The sequence below is a fragment of the Stegostoma tigrinum genome, chromosome 6, assembly GCF_030684315.1.
Source record: "Stegostoma tigrinum isolate sSteTig4 chromosome 6, sSteTig4.hap1, whole genome shotgun sequence".
In the NCBI taxonomy this organism is placed as follows: domain Eukaryota; kingdom Metazoa; phylum Chordata; class Chondrichthyes; order Orectolobiformes; family Stegostomatidae; genus Stegostoma; species Stegostoma tigrinum.
Window position 1 is genome coordinate 114,761,188 of NC_081359.1, and position 14,354 is coordinate 114,775,541.

The 14,354-nt window shown below is 43.9% G+C and overlaps 1 protein-coding gene across 2 annotated transcripts in view; it reads right to left on the reverse strand.

Annotated features, from left to right (window-relative positions):
* LOC125453604 (protocadherin-16-like) overlaps positions 1-6,911 on the reverse strand; it is a 344,257-nt gene extending 337,346 nt beyond the window's left edge. For both annotated transcript variants that reach the window (XM_059646911.1, XM_059646910.1), the window contains exon 1: positions 6,749-6,911. The gene's annotated coding sequence lies outside the window, so the exon portion shown is untranslated. The remainder of the gene's footprint in view (positions 1-6,748) is intronic.
* Between the last annotated feature and the right edge of the window lie 7,443 nt (positions 6,912-14,354).

Sequence of the window (14,354 nt, forward strand, 5' to 3'; positions counted from 1 at the left end):
AGCACTGCTGCCTCACAGTGCCAGGGGCCTGAGTTCAATTCACCCATGGGCGACTGTCTGTATGGAGTTTGTACGTTCTTCCCATGTCTGCGTGGGTTTCCTCCCACAGTCCAAAGATGTGCACGTTAGGTGGATTGGCCATGCTCAATTGCCCATACCGTTCAGGGAGGTGTAGATTTGGTGGATTATGGGGGATGGGTCTGGGTGGGATGCTCTGAGAGTTGGTGTGGGCCTGTTGGGCCGAAGGACCTGTTCCCACACTGTAGGGATTCTATGAATTACAGGGAGCATATTATGTGCCCCTTAACAGTCAGCAGGCAACTGAGGAGTAGATAATCAATTAACTGACTGAGGCATGTAAAAATAATCAGGTAATTATATTTCAACTTCCCCGACATTAATTGGGATAATCATACTATAGGGGATTAAATGGGGCAGATTTTGTGAAATGTGTTCAGGAAACTTTTTCATATCAACATATAGATGGTCCTACGAGAGCGCTAGACCATATTCTGAGGAACAAAGCTGACAGGTGTTTAAGGTGACAGTGAGAGTGCAGTTTTGTGAAAATAACCATAACACTGTTCTGGAAAAGGAGAAAATGGTCTGCAACTATGGGTTTTGGATTAGGGTAAATCAGACTTCATTAAAATAAGGCAGGATCTGGCGAAAGTAGACTGAGTACAAATGTTTGAGGATAAATCTACACCAGAACAGCGGAAGGCATTCCAAAAGGTACTCGTGGGGGTACAGACTCAACATGTTCTCTTTCGTGTGAAATGTCAGGGCAACAAGATGTTTGGGAGTATTCAGGCCTGGATAGAAAGGAAAAGAGAGACATACAACAGGTACAAAGGAAGCAAATTCACGGAAATCAGAATATTAACAGCACAAAAGGAATTTTTGGAAAGCACTTCAGAGAACAAAGAGGGGTCATGAAGAAACGCTGGAGGGTAAGATTAGAGAGAGTTCCAAGATATTTAACAAAGTATCAAGGGAAGAGGATAGCCAGAGAAAGAGCAGGGACCATTAGGGATGAAGGCGAAAATCTGAGGTTTGAGTTGATGGAGATTGCGAGAGTGTTAAACGAGAATGTCACGTCTGCTTCCACTTGAAAGAAGGAGGATAGAATCGTAGAGCCCAACAGCACAGAGACAGGCCCTTTGGTCCAAACTGGTCCATGCTGACCAAAATGTACATACACGCTCACCTCATTTCCCTGCACTTGGCCCATCTCCTTCTCACCCTTTCCTATCCATGTATTCATTGAAATGCCTCTTAAATGTTGTTACTGTACCTGCCTCGACTGCTTCCGCTGGCAGCTCATTCCATATGTGTACCACCCTCTGTGTAAAAAAGTTGCCCCTCAGGTTCCCATATATTCTTTTCCCTCTTACCTTAAACTGATGCCTACAGTCCTCAATTCCCCAAACCTGGGAAAAAGACTGAGTGCATGCACCCTATCCATTCCTCCCATGATCTTGCACACTTCAATAAGATCTCCTCCTCAATCTCCTACACTCTAATGAAAAAAGTCCTGGCTTATCCAACCTCTCCCCATAACTCAGTCCCTTGAGTCCTGACAACATCCTTGTAAAAGTCTTCTACACTCTTTCCAGTTTAAGAACATCCTTCCTGTAGCAAGGTGACCAAAACTGAACACAATATTCCATGTGCGGCCTTACCAATGACCGGAACAATGACAATATAACTTCCTAACTTCTGTATTCAATGCCCTGACTGATGAAGGCCATTGTGCCAAAAGCCTTTTTCACTACCCTGTCTACCCGAGACTTCACTTTCAGAGAACTGTGCACCTGAACTCCAAGGTCCCAATGTTCCACTACAGTCCTTATGGTCCAACCATTCAACATGAAACTCCCACCTTGATTTGACTTTCCAAAATGCAACACCTCACACATCTATATTAAACTTCATTTGCCATTTCTCTGCCCACTTCCCCCACTGATCAATATCCTGCTGCAATTTCTGATAACCTCCCTCACTGTCCATGATATCGCCTATTCCAGTGTCATCCACAAACTTACTAATCATGCCTTGTACATTTTCATCCAAATCATTGAAATAGACAGCAAACAGCAATGGGCCCAGAGCCAACCTCTGAGGAATGCCACTCGTCACAGGCCCTCAGTCTGATAAGCATCCTTCCATTATTACTCTCTGCTTCCTTCCATCAAGCCAATTGTGTATCCAAGATAACAAGGTGTAGACCTGCATGAACGCAGCAGGTCAAGTAGTATCAGAGGAGCAGGAAAGCTGACTTTTCGGGCCTAGACCCTTCTTCAGAAAAAAAAACTATCTCTAAAACAATTGTGTATCTAATTTGGCAGCTTTCCCACAATTCCATGTGATCTGACCTTCCAGAGCAGCCTACCATGTGGAACCGCGTCAAAGGCCTTACCGAAATCCATATAGGCTATGTGTACTGCCCTGCCCTCATCAACCTTCCTGCTCACTTCATCAAAGAAGAAAGCAGATTGATGTCTGGAATGAGGAGGTATTAGAGGATTTGGTGGGTTTAAAAGTGGACAAATCCCCAGAACTGGATGAGTTGTATCCCAGGATGCTGTGGCAATTGACCCAAATTTTTAAGAACTAAGAACATAGAAGAACAAAGAAAATTACAGCACAGGAACAGGCCCTTCGGCCCTCGAAGCCTGCGCTGATCCAGATCCCCTATCTAAACCTGTCACCTATTTTCCAAGCTCTGTATCCCTCTGCTCCCTGCCCATTCATGTATCTGTCTAGATGCATCTTAAGAGATGCTATTGTGCCCACCTCTACCACCTCCACTGGCAACATGTTCCAGGTACCCACCACCCTCTGCGTAAAGAACTTGCCACGCATATCTCCCTTAAAGTCTTCCCCTCTCACTTTGAAATTGTGACCCCTAGTAATTGAGTCCCCCACTCTGGGAAAAAGCTTCTTGCTATCCACTCTGTCTATACCTCTCATGATTTTGTAGACCTCAATCAGCTCCCCCCTCAACCTACGTCTTTCTAACGCAAGTAATCCTAATCTACTCAACCTCTCTTGATAGCTAGCACCCTCCTTACCAGGCAACATCCTGGTGAACCTTATCTGCACCCTCTCCAAAGTCCTTTGGGTAATGTGGCGACCAGAACTGTACACAATATTCCAAATGTGGTCAAACCAAAGTCCTATACAACCATAACATGACCTGCCAACTCTTGTACTCAATACTCCGTCTGATGAAGGAAAGCATGCTGCATGCCTTTTAATTGCTCTCTGGACAGAGAGGAGGGCCTTGAGGACTAGAAGGCAGTGAATGTGGTTCCACTGTACAATAAGGGTGGTAGAGATGAACCAAAGAATTACAGACCAGTGAGTTTGACATCAGTAGTAGGGAAACTATTTCAAAAAATCCTGTAGGACAGAATTAATCTCTATTTAGGGGCAAGGTTTCATCAGGGATAGTCTTCATGGCTTTGTCAAAGGAAGGTCAAGCTTAACAAATCTGACTGAATTTTTTGAGGAGGTGACCACATGTATAGATGAGGATAGGGCAGCTAATGTGGTTTATATGGATTCCAGTAAGAATTTTGACAGGGTATCCAAGGTAACTTGGGAAGAAAGATCAAAATTTGCTTCGTGACAGGAATCAGAGGACTGTGGCAGAAGGCTGTTTGTGTGACAGAAGCCCAGCGTGCAATAGTGTACCACAGGGATCAGCGCTGGGTGGTTTATGGATTATACAAAGGTTGGCTGGGGGATTTTAGTGAGGAGGAAGCCCTTAAGTTACAGGATGTTATAGAGAGATTGGTCAGAAGGACATATGATGGGGAGGCGATAGCCAAGTGGTATTATTGCTGGCCTGTTTTTCGACAGGCTCAGTTAATGTTCTGGGGACCTCGGTTCGAATCCCACCATGCCAGATAGTGGAATTTGAATTTAATAAATATCTGGAATTAAAAGTCTAATGACAACCATGAATCCACTGTCGATTATCAGGGAAATCCCATTTGGTTCACTAATGCCCTTTAGGGAAGGAAACTGTCATCCTTACTTGGTCTCGCCTACATGTAACTCCAGGCCCACAGCACTGTGGTTGACTCTTAACTGCCCTCTGGGTAATTAGGGATGGACAATAAATGCTGCCTGGCCAGCAATGCCCTCATCCTGTGAATGAATAAAGAAAAAAAAAGTCAGTGGCAGATGGATTTAACCCTGAAATATATGATGTGACGCGTTTTGGGAGAATTAATACAAGTTTGTCATTCAATGAATGGCAAAACACTAGGAAGTTCAAAGGAACAGGATGATACTGGGGTCTTCACTCACACATCGTTGAAGGTAGTGTGGCAGATTAACAGAGCAGTTATGAAGGTATACAGGCACTTGCCTCTTTCAGTCAACACATAGATTATAAGAGCAAAGAGGTTATGTTGGCATAGTGTACAGTTCTGGTCACTGCACTATAAGAAGGATATGATTGCAGTGGAGGAATGCAGAGAAGGCTGAGGGGGGCCTCAGAGGTGTATAAGATTATGAGGGACTCGGACAAGATGAATAGAAAGCAGCTGTTCCTTTTTGTTGAAGGGTCAGTAACAAGGAGGCATAATTTTAAAGTGAAATACAGGAATTTTAAAGGGGACTTGAGGAAAATGCTTTTGACACAGATGGTTGTGGGGTTCTGGAATGCACAGTCTTAGAGACTAATTGAGGGAGGAAGCCTCACAATCTTTAAAAATACTTGGATGAGCAGTGAAGATGGGTTAGGGTTAGGAATGACAATTATAATAATGATTTAAAAGTCTGTAGATAGATATTGACAGGTACAGTGAGCGACAGATAGTATATCACGGGTACGTGTGAGGGCATGATAATACCTCTGATAATAAGAAGATAAAATATTTTTAAAAGGAAGAAAACTTTGAAATGTCTTTCAGAGGACATTTTGTATACTTTGTCAAGAAAGTTGTAAAGTTAGCATATACATGCAGCAAGCAATGAAGAGGGCAAAAGGCATATTGGTCTTAATGGCAAAGACATTTAAAAACAAGAACAAAAACCAAAAGAACTGCGGATGCAGTAAATCAGGAACAAAAACAAATTTACTGGAAAAGCTCAGCAGGTCTGGCAGCATCTGCGAAGGAAGAAACAGAGTTAATGTTTCAGGTCTAGTGACCATGTATTCTGACCTTACTGAATGGTGCGGTGGGCCAAATGATCAACTTCTGCTTCTATTTCTTATGTTCTTCAATATTTCCTTTGCTCCATACCTTTAATTCCCCTGGTCAAAATAATTGTATCAATCTCAGCTTTAAAATTAACAATTGATTGAAAATGAATTCCCATTTGTGGAGGGAAATTATTTTGACAATTTCAAATCAAATCAACCGTCATCCAGAATTCCAGGAAATGCAGTCCTAATTTATACAATCACTCCTTGTAATATCACCTTTGTGTCTCACTATGATTCTGGTGAATCTTCACTGCACTCCTTTCATGGCTAATATTCCCTCCCTAATGTTGGGACTCAAGAACTGCTCCAAGTGATTCAGGGTATAGTTTACCAGTGCTTTGTAAAACCAAAGCAGGACTCCTGTCCTCTGCTTTCCCATGTTCTAGTCCGACTTGTAAAGACCAGCATTGCACTGGCCATTTTGGGTAATTTCTCTGTCCATAACATTTGAATGATCTAGTTCTTTTTACCCCCAATCCTGCACCACTGGCCTCAAGAATTTTTGAACCTCGTCTGTTTTTAGATTTTTGCTACTGAGAGTTGATTCTGTTTTATCCTTTTCTGGTCCACAGTGCATGACCTCACATTTGTTGACGGTACTGGCCACTTTTGTCAGTTCCTTAAATCTCTCAGTTTCTGATTCTCTGCTTGTGCTGCTCACACCTCACAATGCCAGAGTAATGTCGACTTCTGTGTCATTTTCACAGGAATGCGACGAATAACTAACCTTTTATAAAGATCTGACATCACACTTATCCTCTATTCCTGCATCACTTTTCCACAGCCTCCTCACAAAATCCTGCCAATGAGCTTTCCGCCAACACCTCCAGGTTCCGGGACTGGACTCTTCAGTTTCTATTGTCTCTTTTCATTGTTCTTCCTCAGAATCTCTATCTTCACGCTTCCCTATCTTCAGTTTTAGCAGCTGGCTCCAGCCCATTGGCATCATTCTGGCTCCGGAAAATGGCACCGATTCTCCCACTGGAACCCAGGTCATTAATGTCAAAAGAGCACGGTCCCCAGCACCAGCCCGAGGGGCTGAATCGCCTGCCTCTTGACAACTTGTCCCCAAACCCGTGCCCCCGGCCCCTGCCCCGATCCCAATGCCCTTCCCCTTCTCCAGGTGCTCTCTCTCTCTCTCTCACACACACACACTCTCTCTCTCTAGCCTCCACTTTCCCATCTCCCACTTGATTCTTGCCACTCTTTATCTTCCTCTTTCTGTTCTCCTCCGTCCCATTCTCCCTCTCCCTTTCTCCCTGTCTCGCTCCCCCTATCCTATTCTCCCTGTCTCATTGCCCTCGTCTCCCATTCCCTGTCTCTGGAATTTTGCCCCTTCTGTTTACCCGATCCTGCATTTCTCCATTCCGAGCCCTTCCCTCCCCCTTTATCTTTGCCTCTCTCTGTTTAAGGTTTTTTTTAATATCTTTCCCTCCTTCTTCCTCTCCGTCTTTCTTTCCCTCCGGCTTTTTCTCCATCTCTCCGTTCTCTTTTCTTCACATTTCCCTCTATCGCACTCACCCCGGTCCGGTTTGATCCTTCTCTCGCTCCAATTTCTCCCGAATTCAGATTCCGGACTCGGGGCCGCAATCCTGAGGGCGTGAAACCAGCGGAGCACCGGGAACGGGCGGTTTACATCCCCGGACCGAGACCGGGAGCAGGACTGAGACTGGGATCCGGAGCCGCTCCTCAGCCGCGCAGCCTGAGCTCAACACGTCAGCACCACCCCCTGACAGAGAGAGAGAGAGAGGGAGAGAACGCTAAAACGGAGAGACAGAGAAAGAGAGCGCGACCCCTAAAACAGAGAGACAGAGAGAGAGACCCCTAAAACAGAGAGAAAGAGAGAGAGAGAGAGATCACGAAAACATAGAGAGAAAGAGAGAGACCCCTAAAACAGAGAGAGAGAGAGAGACAGGGAGAGAACGCTAAAACGGAGAGACAGAGAAAGAGAGCGAGACCCCTAAAACAGAGACAGAGAGAGACCCCTAAAACAGAGAGAGAGAGAGAGAGAGAGACCCCGAAAACAGAGAGAGAGAGAGAGATCACGAAAACATAGAGAGAAAGAGAGTGAGACCCCTAAAACAGAGAGAGAGAGAGAGTGAGATCGCCAAAACAGAGAGAGGGAGAAAGAGAGCGAGACCCCTAAAACAGGCCGAGAGAGAGATCACGAAAACATAGAGAGAAAGAGAGTGAGACCACTAAAACAGAGAGAGAGAGAGTGAGATCGCTAAAACATAGAGAGAGAAAGAGAGCGAGATCACTAAAACAGAGAGGGAGAAAGAGAGTGAGACCCCTAAAATAGAGAGAGGGAGAAAGAGAGCAAGATCACTAAAATAGAGAGAGGGAGAAAGAGAGCGAGACCCCTAAAATAGAGAGAGGGAGAAAGAGAGCAAGATCACTAAAACAGAGAGAGAGAAAGAGAGCGAGATCACTAAAACAGAGAGAGGGAGAACGGGAGCAGGATCACTAAAACATAGAGAGAGAGAAAGAGAGCGAGATCACTAAAACAGAGAGAGAGAGAGAAAGAGAGCAGGATCACTAAAACAGAGAGAGAAAAAAAGAGACCCCTAAAAACAGAGTGAAAAAATGCTAAAACAGACAGAGTGAGACCTTGAAGTCGGAGAGAGAAAAGAAAACCCTAAAACAGAGAGACAGAAAGAATCTCAAAGTGGAGACATAGACCATAGAACAGTGCAGCACAGGACTGGGCCTTTTGGCCCCCAATGGTGAGCCTAACATGATAGCAAATTAAGCTTATCGCTTGGTTGGTATCCTTCCATCCTTTGCATATTTAAGTGTTTTTCCAAAAGTCCCTTAAATGGCCCTATTTTATCTGCCTTCACCACTACCTCTGGCATTGTGCTCCTAGTAAACCTCTTCTGCACCGTCTCCAAAGCCTCCACATCCTTCCTGTAATGTGGCCACCAGAAGCTGCAAAATAACATTCTGAATCTTGTACTCAATTTCCTGACCAATAAAGACAAACATGCCATATGGCTTCTTTACTACCCTATTTACTTGTGTGGTCACTTTCATGGAGCTATGAACTTGAATCCCAAGATCCCTCTGTACTTCAGTGCTGTTCACGATCTTGCCATTAACTGTGTACTTTTCCTTAACATTTGATCTCCTAAAGTGCAGTACCTCACACTTACTGGGTTTAAACTCCATCTTCATTTCTCCGCCCATATCTGCAACTGACCTATACCCTGTGGTATCTTTTGACTGCGTTCTCCACTATGCACAACTTCATCGATCTTCGCATTGTCTGCTAACTTACAAAACCTACTACATTTTCATCCAAATCATTTATATATATCACAAACTGCAGAGGCCTCAATACGAATCCCTACAGAACACCACTAGTCATGGACCTCCAGTCAGAGAAACCCCTTTCCACCATTACCCTCTGTCTTCTATGAGCAAATCAATTCTGAATCTAAGAGGCCAAGCCACTGTGGCTCCCAAGCATCTCAATTTTCTGGATGAGCCTACCACAAGAAAACTTGTCAAAAGCCTTACTAAAATCCAACGTAGACAACGTCCACTGCTCTACCCTCATCGATCACATTTGTTACATTCTTGAAAAAGTTAATTAAGTTAGAATGATGTGACCTGCCCTGCATAAAGCCATCCTGGCTGTTCCTAATTAGGCCATACTTTTCCAAATGTATGCAAACCCTATCCCTAAGAATTCTCTCCAATAACTTCCCAACCACCAATGTGAGACTTACTGGCCTATAGTTTCCAAGATTATTCCTATTTTCTTTCTTGAACAGAGGAACATTAGCTACTCACCAGTCGTCCAGGACGTCTCCAGTGCCTAGCCAGGATACAAAGACCTTAGTCCAGATCCCAGCAATCTTTTTTCTTTCCTCTGTCAATAACCAATGATAGATCCCATTGGGCCCTGGGGACTTATCCACCTTAATATTCTTCAAGAGATGCAACACCACCTCTTTCTTGATCTCAAAATGTCCCGGCATATTAGTATGCTCCACACTAATCGCACTAATCTCCATATCCTTCACCTGGGTGAATGCTGAGAATGAGAAATAGTTTGTTTCTGTCCCACTGTTTCTCATTTTCTATTTCTGACCTTCTGTTTCTCATCCTCTGATTCTGCCCCTCTGCTATTACCCCTCTGTTTCTCATTCACTATTTCTGCCCCTGTGATTCTACCCCTCTGTTTCTGCTCCTCTGCTTCTCCTCATTGTTTTTACTGCTCAGTTTCACATTCTCTGTTTCTCATCCTCTGTTGCAGCCTTTATGTTTCTCATTATCTGTGTCTGCCATTCTGTTTCCCATCCTCTGTTTTATCTCTCCACTTCACACCCTCTGTTTCTCACAGTCTATTTCACATCCTCTGTTTCTGACCTACTGCTTCTCATTCTGGTTTTTACTCCTCTGTTTCTCATTCTCTGTTATTCACCCCCCTGTTTCAGCCCCTCCATTTCAAATTGTTTGTTTTTCGTGCTCTGTTTTGCATGTTTCTCATTCTCTGTTTCTGCCTCTCTGCTTCTCATTCTCTGTCTCTGAACTTCAATTTCTCATTCTCTGTCTCTGAACCTCTATTTCTCATTCTCTGTTCCTGCTCCTCTGCTTCTGTTTCTCTCTTTCTGCCCCTCTGTTTTGGACACTCGGTTTCTCTTCCCCAGTTTCTCATTCTTTGTTTATAATCCTGTTCCTCATTCTCTCTATCTGCACCCCTTTCTCATTCTCTGTTTCTGTCACTCTGTTTTCATTCTCTTTTTCTGGTCCTTAGTTTCTGCCCATCTATTTTGGGCCATATGATTCTCATTCCCTCTTTCTCATTCTCTATTTCTGCCCCTCCATTTCTCACTGTTTCTCATGCTTTATTTCCCAACCTCTGTTTCTGATCTCCTGTTTGTGCCTTTTGTTTCTCATTCTCTGTTTCTGTCCCTATGTTTCTGCCACACTCTTTCTGTCCCTCTGTTTCTGCCCCTCTGTTTCTGACCCTTTGTTTCTCATCCTCTCTTTCTGCCCTACTGTTGCTCATTCTCTGTTCCTACCACTCAGTTTCTAATTTACTGTTTCTGGTCATCAGTTTCTGTCCCTCTGTTTCGAACTGTCTGTTTCTCCTTCCCTGTTTTTTTATCCTCTCTTTCTGCCCCTCTTTTTCATTTCCTCTGCTTCCTATTCTCTGTTTCTGACCCTCTGTTTCTCATCCTCTGTGTCTGCTCCTTTGCCTTTCTTTCCTCTGTCAATAAACAATGATAAATCCCATTGGGCCCTGGGGACTTATCCACTTTAATGTTCTTCAAGAGATCCAACCTCGATTCTCCTTAATGTTTTTAATGGCTCGGTTTTTCATATTTTGTTTCTGCTCCTTAGGGTCTACCCATCTATTTTGTATGATGTGATTTTCATTCCCTTTTTGTCATTCGCTTTTTTGGTTCCTCTGTTTCTCATTCTCTGTTTTGCATCCTCCATTTCTCCCTCTCCATTTCTCACTCTCTGTATCTGCCAGTCTGTTTCTGCCTCTGCTTTTCGTCCTCTGTTTCTCCTTCTCTGTTTTGCATTCTCTGCTTCTCATCCCCTGTTGCAGGCCATCTGTTTCACATCTTCCATTTCTGACCCTCTGCATCTTATTCTCTGTTTCTGCCCCTCTTCTTCTTCCACTCTGCTTCTGTCCCTCTGTTTCTGCCCCTCAGCTTTTCTTTCCGTTTCTACCCCTCTGTTTCTCATCCCTGCTTCTGACCCTTGTTTCTCATCCTCTGTTTCTGAGTCTCTATTTCTGCCCCTATGATCCTGCTCCTCTGTTTCTGCCTCTCTGTTTCTCATCTCTGTTTCTACTGCTCAATTTCTAATTTACTGTGTCTGGTTGTTAGTTTCTGCCCCTCTGCTTCAGACTATCTGCTACTCATCCCTTGTTTCTCATCTCCTCTTTCTGCCCCTCTTTTTCTTATCCTCTGTTTCCTGTCCTCTGTTTCTGTCCCACTGTTGCTCATTCTCTGTTTCTGCCCCTTTGTTTCTCATTCTCTGTTCCTGTCCCTGTTTTTCGTACTTTGTTTCTGACCCTTTATTTCTCATCCTGTGATTCTGCCCCTCTGTTTCTCATCCTTGGTTTCTGCATCTCTGTTTCTCCCCCTCTGCTTCTTCCCCTCTTCTTCTGCCCCTTTGTTTCTCGTCACTGTTTCTACTGCCCAGTTACTCATTCTTTGTTTCTGATCCTCAGTTTCTGCCCTATTGTTTCAGACTATCTCTTTCTATTCCCCTGCTTCCAGCTCTCTGTTTCTGACCCTCTGTATCTGTTCCTCTGGTTATTGTTCTCTGTTTCTGCCCCTCAGTTTCTGCCACTCTGTTACCTGTCCTCTGTTACTCATTGTCTGTTTATGACCCTCTGTTTCTGCCCCTCCATTTCTCACTCTCTGTTTTTCAATCTCTATTCCTTATTGTCTGTTTTTCACTCACTGTTTCTCAAATACTGTTACTCAAACTCTGATTCTCATCCTTTCCTTCTTTCCCGCTGTTTCTGTTCCTCTGTTTTGCATTCTCTGCTCTTCATCCTTCATTTGTGCCCCTCCATTTCTCACTCTCCATTTCTCATGCTTTGTTTATCATGCTCTGTTTTCATTCTCTGTTTCTCATCCTCTGTTTCTGTCCCTCAGTTTCTGACCCGTTTATCATCCCCTGCTTCCGACACTCTGTTCTCATCCTTTGTTGCTGCCCTTCTGCTACTGCCCCTTTGTTTCTCATTCTCTATTTCTGCTTCTCTGATTCTGCTCCTCTGCTTCTGCCCTCTGTCTGAGTCGCCCTATTTCTCCTTGCTCTTTCGATTGCTCAGTTTCTCATTCCTTGTTTCTGGTCCTTACTTTCTGTCCATCTATTTTGTACCATATGATTCTCATGCCGTCTTACTCATTCTCTGTATCTTTTCCTTTGGTTGTCATTCCCTGTTTATCGTCTTCTGTTTCTGCCCCTCCATTTCTCACTTTCTGTTTGTCGTGCTCAGTTACTCAACCTGTTTCTGCCCTTCTGTTTCTCATCCTCTGTTTCTGCCACTCTGGTTCCCACAGTCTGTTTGTCATCCTCTGTTTTGGATCCCCGTTTCTCATTCTCTATTTCTGATCCTCAGCTGCTGCTCATCTTTCAGGCCCCATGTTTTTCATCCTTTGTTTCTCATTGACTGTTTCTCAAACTGTGATTCTCATCCTGTCTTTCTGCTCTCTGTTTCTTATCCTCTGTTTATCATTCACTGTTTCTGCTCCTCTGTTTCTCAATCTCTATCCTTCATCCTCCATTTGCATCCCTCCATTTCTCGCTCCTATTTCTCAAGGTCTGTTTGTCACCCTCCTTCTCTGCTCCTCTATTCCTCATCCCCTGTGTCTGATCCTTTGTTTCTCAACCTCTGCTTCTGACCATCTGTTTCTCAACCTCTGTTTCTCATTCTTTGTTCTGCCCCCTTGTTTCTCATCCTTTGTTTCTTATTCTCTGTTTCTCAAAACCTGATTCTCAACCTTTGTTTCTGTTACTCTATTTCTTATCCTCTGTTTATCATTCTCTGTTTCTGCTTCTTTGTTTCTCACTCTCTGTTCTTTATTCTTCATTTCTTTCTCTCTGTTTCTCACTCTCCATTTCTCAAGCTCTGTTTCTCACCCTCTGTTTCTGTCTCTCTGTTTCTGTCGCTGTTTATTGTCCCCAGCTCCTGACACTTTGTTTCTCATCCTCTGTTGCTGCCCTTCTGCTACTGCCCCTTGGTTTCTTATTCTCTATTTCTGCCTCACTGTTTCTGCTCCTCTGCTTCAGACCCTCTGTTTTAGACTCCCGGTTTTCCTCATTCTTTCGACTGCTCAGTTTCTCATCTGTTTTCTGCCCCTCTGATTCTCACACTCTGTCATCCTCTGCTTTTGCCCCTCTGCTTCTGCCCCTCTGCTTCAGACATTCTCTTTCTCTTCCATTGTTTCCAGTTCTCTGTTTTTTACCCTCTGTATCTATCCCTCTGGTTATTGTCCTCTATTTCTGACCCTCGTGTTCTGCTTCTGTGCTTTCCATCCTCTGTTTCTCATTCTCTGTTTCTGACCCTGTGTTTCTGTCTGTCTGTTTCTCCTTCTCTGTTTTTTTGTTCGCTGTTTCACATCCTCTGTTTTTCACACTGTTTCAAATCCACTGTTTCTCATGCTCTGTTTTTCATCCTCTGTTTCTGCCCCTCTGTTTCTCACACTCTGTTTAGAACATAGAACATAGAACAGTACAGCACAGAACAGGCCCTTCAGCCCACAATGTTGTGCCGACCATTGATCCTCATGTATGCACCCTCAAATTTCTGTGACCATATACATGTCCAGCAGTCTCTTAAATGACCCCAATGACCTTGCTTCCACAACTGCTGCTGGTTTAATACCGGCTGTTTCTTATCCTGTGCTTCTACCATTTGTTTCTGCCCCTCTGTTTCACATCCTCTGCTTCTGCCTCTCTGTTTCTGCCCCTGATTCTCACACTCAGTTTGTCATCCTCTGTTCCTGACCCCTTGTTTGTCATTCACTTTTTTACTTGTCCTCAGTTTCTGATCACCTGTTTCTCATTATCTGTTTCACATTATCTGTTTCTCATCCTCTGTTTCTCATCCCCTTCTTCTGACCCTTTGTTTCTGCCTGTCTGTTATTCATCCTCTCTTGCAGACCCTTTGTTTCTCATCTGTTTGTTATCCTTGGTATCTGCCCCTCTGTTTCTGCCCCTCTGTTTCTTATCGTCTGTTTCTCATCCTCTGTTTCTGGTCACCTGTTTCTCATCCTATGTATCTTATGATCTGTTTCTCATTCTTTGCTTCTGTCCCTCTTTTTCTCATCATCTGGTTCAGCTACTGTGGTTCTCATTTTCTGTTTCTCATTCTCTGTTTCTGGCCCTCTGTTTCTGTCACTCAGTTTCTCACACTCAATTTCTGTTCATTAGTTTCTACAACCCGCCCCCCCCCCAAGTTTTCTCACACTCAGTTTCACACACTCAGTTGCTCACAGTCAGTTTCTCACACACTGCTTCTCATCATCTGTTTTGCGTCCTCTGTTTATCATTGTCTGTTTCTCAATTTTCGTTTCTATGCCTCTGTTTCTGCCCTTCTGTGCCTCATTCTCTGTTACTCATCCTCTATTTCTCATTTTGGACCCTC